The sequence below is a fragment of the Peromyscus californicus genome, unplaced genomic scaffold (assembly GCF_007827085.1).
Source record: "Peromyscus californicus insignis strain IS unplaced genomic scaffold, ASM782708v3 Scaffold_7__1_contigs__length_154581171, whole genome shotgun sequence".
In the NCBI taxonomy this organism is placed as follows: domain Eukaryota; kingdom Metazoa; phylum Chordata; class Mammalia; order Rodentia; family Cricetidae; genus Peromyscus; species Peromyscus californicus.
The window spans coordinates 148,360,853-148,365,961 of NW_026294595.1; positions in this window are offsets into that span (position 1 = coordinate 148,360,853).

Below are 5,109 nucleotides of genomic sequence, written 5' to 3' on the forward strand. Positions count from 1 at the left end.
AGTTAGGCCATATCACCAAGGGTGGCTGCTGGTGGCTGGGGAGTGCCAACGGGAAGTGTGAAAAACCACAGCCACAGAGCATGGATTTCCTTTGACTGTTTTCTTGCTGTGTGACCAGGGCCGGTGGTCTGCTCTCTCTGGGCCCTGTGTTGGGGTGTGTGTGGAGCAAAGCAATGCTTATGAGCCAGCAGGGGGGATAGTCAGAGATGGATGTGTGAGCTAAGGTCTCAGAGGCCTGGAGCCCTGAGCCAGGTGGAGAAAGAGGGTGTTCTAGGCAGTAAAGCATCACTAGAGGCTGAGAGGCAAGGACCTGGCCAGGTGTGTCTGGAACTGGCTGAAGCAGGTGTGTGGCCAGACCCCAGGTGGGGCCAGAAGCAAGGGAAGGGTGATGGCTAGATCTATATGGCCAAAGTCCAGGGTTAGGGGCTGAGTCTTGATCCTCGGGGCAATGGGTAGGGGGCATAGATGGTTGAAGAGTGGATAGATTCGAATGTCTGAGGTCCCTGGTTGCTGGGGAAGGAAAAGAGACAAAGAAAGGTTGAGAGGGCCATGGAGCTTCCTCGGGGACGCTGGTGGCCTGGCCAGTGTGCCTGCTGCAAGTTGGGGGAGGGTGAAGACTCCAGGGACGTCCGGACCACCTGATCAGAGGACAGCTTGAGGCTCTTCCTATCTCTCCAGGGAAGAGGCAGGATCCCCAGAGCTATAGGAAGAGCATGGAGAGGGAATTAGCACCCACTTTTCCCAAGAGAGGTAAGCTGGGGGCCAGCAAGGGCTCATGGGCTGGGCTGAGATTGAGCAGTCAGAGGTGAAAGGCATTTCACTTAGACCTTGAATATCAGCAGCAAAGACAGGAGTCGGGGGATGTCATCCCACCCCATTCCATTCCACCCCACCTCATTCTATCCCACCCCACCCCACTGCACCCCATGTCCTTCCATTTCAGGTAAAAAGCCTGGAGGTGGGGGAATCTCATTCTATCCCACCCCACCCCACTGCACCCCATGTCCTTCCATTTCAGGTAAAAAGCCTGGAGGTGGGGGAATCTCAGCCACCTGTGGCCTTTAGTTTTAGCTGTCAGGGCTGTCCTGAGCCAGAGTAGGCCAGAAAAATCAATGCTTAACCCAGTGGTTCTGAAAGAGCCATTGGCTACTACATCAGCAGTCCCAGGGAACTCAGGTCACTGTAGACACCCAGATCTGGCTCAAAGTCCGGAGTCTCCAATGAGGGTACTTGACTGTGAGAAAGCGAGACTGCAGGGTTACAAGATGTGCTCTTAACAGGCACAGCGATGGCCCAGGGTTGTGGCTGAAATGTCCTCCCCAGGGATCACAGTGGGTGCTGGGGATGGGAGTGGAGAGTCTCATCCCCGCTGGGAAGAAGGAGAGGAGGGACTTACTTCCCCAGGATGAAGACTCAGAGCTAAGGGAACTGACACTGCTCAGGAGACTCAGGGAAAGGATGTGCTGATTACGAACAAAGTGTCGCTTGGTCCTTCTACTGAGGCCTGATGCCAGGTGGATGGGAACCCCAATAGAGACAACAGAACCAAAGCTGAGGCTCAAAGGGGTTCCTGGCAAGCATGTGGCAGAGTAGGGTCTGGCCAGGTAAGCCACTACTGAATACTTACCACCTTCATGGGTGGGGCAGACCCAGCTCAGCTTCCTGCACACTAACTTCCTGCCCAACAGATACTGTTTGGCAGGGTCAGGTCCCCTGGAGTCCCACACCCTCCTGCATGTCAGCACCAACAAGAAGCCAGGCACAGAGAGAGTGGGCACTGGCTTAGGTCCACACAGCCTAGGGCAGCTCTGGTGCACGGTAGGCCAAGGGGCATTCACTTACTCTTGAACACCAGACTCCAGCAAAGGTCAAGGTCAGAACTGTCCCTTCTCTGCCCCTCAATCCACCCCAGCCTCAGGTAGGTCAGACGGCACCTGTACTAAGAATTGTGGTGGTGGGAATTCCAGGACATGCTCCACAGGATAGCCCACTGTAGGGTGGGCTGAGGGGGTACCTGTCCTGTCCTATGGCAGATGCTGACGTTGATGCTCCAGAGTCTGAGGGCTGGGGTGCCGTCCCAGTCCAGTAGAATGCTGGCCATACTGAACCACTACAGCCTCAGGCTGAACATGGGGTGACTGTGGCTGGTGTCCATGGGACAGGTTCAAGGAACTCAGGGAAGAGCCGAGACGTCTTAATGGAGGAAGGGCAGTGGAGACCCGGCCTCATGGTGGGAGACTGAGGGCAGAAAAGGAAGGGTGCCCAGGAGGGAGGTCACTGCCCCAGCATGGGCCAATACGCCACCCTGGGACTTTCTGAGATGAAGACCTTGAATTCTGAGGGAACGCGAGGAACAGGTGGTAGACAGCAGAGGCCATGGGTGAAGTCAGCCAGGTTTCCAGGTCCACTGGGCACCATGGTCACCTGTGAACTTCATTCTTTCAATAACTCCTGAGCGGCCACTGGTGGGCATGTGTTCTTGGCACTGGGACATGCTAAACCGACAGACTGACGCTCGTGGGGCAAGTAACGATACAGGGCAAACAGTTGTTCAGAAAGACACACCAACCAGCACAGCACAAGGTGCCTGAGAGATGAACCAGAAGAGACAGAGGAAGAAGGGCCAGTGATGTCCCTGTAACGGTCCTTGGGCAGGAGGGTTTGGAAGAGGCTGAGGGACCTGGGGCTGGGGCTGGAGGCAGAAAGATGTCAGGGAGAGGCCACAGCCCAGAGGGGTCTGGCCAGCCAGAAAGAGAGGGCAGCGAGAAAGAGCGAGGCCTCGGGTTGGTGAGATGGCTTAGTGGGTAGAGCCACCTCCTGACAAGATTGACAGCCTGAGATCTGTCCTAGGGATCCACATGGTGAGAGGAGACAAGAGACTCCTCCAAGTTGTCCTCTGGTCTCCAGATACTTGCTGTGGCATGTACACACACACACACACACACACACACACACACACACACACACACACGTGTGTGCGTACGCACAATGGGGTGGGTCTGGGCTGTAGAGCTGACCTAGAGTCAGGGGAAGAAAGTACAATAAGGAACCAGCCCCACAGGGAGTCGGTATCGGGTCGGGGGTCTCATGGAACAGACAGGCCCCTCCTGGTAACCCCTGCAGGGGCAGGGACATGAGGCAAAAGTCGTTCAGGGTCACATATCAGAGGGAACTCACAGCAGAGCAACCACCCTTGCTCCAGAGAGGAGTCTCAGAGACCTTGGGAACCCCCCTGGCCTGGGCTCCTGGGCTAGTGCCCACCAGTTAGCCAAGTCCTAATTTGAACTGTTTGCTTAAAAATAGATCAGGGGTGCCACCTGGTGGCCAGAGTCTCAGCCATGGCCACTTCAGCCCAGACCACTGTCCAGGTGTGTCAGTGTCCCAGGTGGGCTCAACAAGACAGTCACAGACGCTTCTCAGTTAGCACAGGTCTCTGCAGGAGACACAGAAAGCTGGGGGGTCCCAAAGAAATCCATGGGCCGGAGTTTTGCACCCAGCCCCAGCCCCTCCTCCCACACCCTCTGATTTCCTTCCAGACTTTTCTCCACACACCCAGGTACTTTCTAATGTAAAAAGTGATTCACAGCCCACAGAGTCAGGAAGCTGCTGGTTCCCACGCACCTCGAAATGGGGGGTTCTCCCTCTCTGTCAGCTGAGATTCCTCCTGGCGAGCAGAGTGGCTGCATGATGCCACCAGGCAGGGGATGTTGTCAGCAGCCAGGTGAGTTTCCCGAGGTGTCCTCCCCTTGTCCTGCCTCCACTGAGGAAGAGTAGATGGCCACAGCCCTCAGCCAGAGGTCAGGGAGTGGGCTGGCGGCAGATGTCACAGCTCCGGGGGAGGAGCCCACCAGCCTCCTTCTGTCCATGAGGGTGGTATCTCAGGACATTCACTGTCCTTCGGCTGTCCCAGGGCCCCCCTGACCTGTGGTCCTGCCTGCTGGAGGTGGGCACATGGTAGCGGGGACAGAGAAGACCCAGCCACATGGCACTTCAGCCCCAGGGACTGCTATCAGGCGTCTGCAGTGCTGGCGTTGGGTCTCCCTGGCCAGTCGTCCTGTTCTCCCACTCAGAGTACTTCGGAGCCCAGAGGCCACATCCATGTTGTCGACTGGGGGAATGGAGCAATCTCCACGGTCACCAGTCTGCTCTTGTCACTGGTGGAAGAGGCAAAGCAGGGACCTCCTGGCAGGAGGTCATTGTCGCACCAAGTATATCCATCCATTGCTTCCGTGAGACACACTGTGAAGGAACTACTGACACAGGGCCATGACACCCTGGCCACCTACAGTCACTTCCAAGGACTCCCTGAGATTCATTTAAGCTTCCATTTTACAGATGGGGAAACTGAGGCCTGGGGAGATGAGCAACAAACTGAGCCGCACATTGGCCGAGTGGCCAGGGGCCATTTACTTCCCACTAGGAAAAGTTCTGGGGGGCTCTCCCTGGGCTTGCGACCCCAGGACTCCTGGGCTGCATGGGTCAGGGGACACTCACTGGTTGTGCCTGGGGTCTGCTGTGCGACAGAGGTGATGCAGCTGTCTGTGTGGAGACCTTCCCACCCCAGGTGCTGTCGGGCTCAGAGGACAGAGTGGTCAGGGGGCAGCCTGGCCCAACACTGACCAAGGACGACTGAGGTCTGGCCCACACGCCTGCTGGAGTGACTGCCACACTCCCACTAGGTGTGATCTGGGAAGGAGGGAGGGCAGAGGAGGAAGGAAAGCCCCTGGCAGCCCTAGGTAAGGTTTGGTGACAGTGGGTGGTGACCAGGGACATTTGAAGGACGAACATGGCCAGAGGTCTTTCTCGCTTGTCCTACAAACAACCCTGGAGGGAGGAAGGTGATGGCCCCGTCTAACAGGCGTGGAGACAGATGTGGAGACAGATGTGGAGACGAGGAGCCTGTTCAGGGTCACATGGCTGGAAGGGAGTGGGGATAAACCCTGAGGCTGGGTGGCCCGATGCCTGGCCTCTGTGGGATAGCTGGAGGGGTTGTGGGCTGCTTGTGTGCCCTGGGACCCCACGGGCAAGTCCCCACCCTCAGCTGGGTCGCCCACCTCATCTTTGTCCCACCCAGCCTGGAGGTATTTCCACAGCACGGGGCGCTTTTTC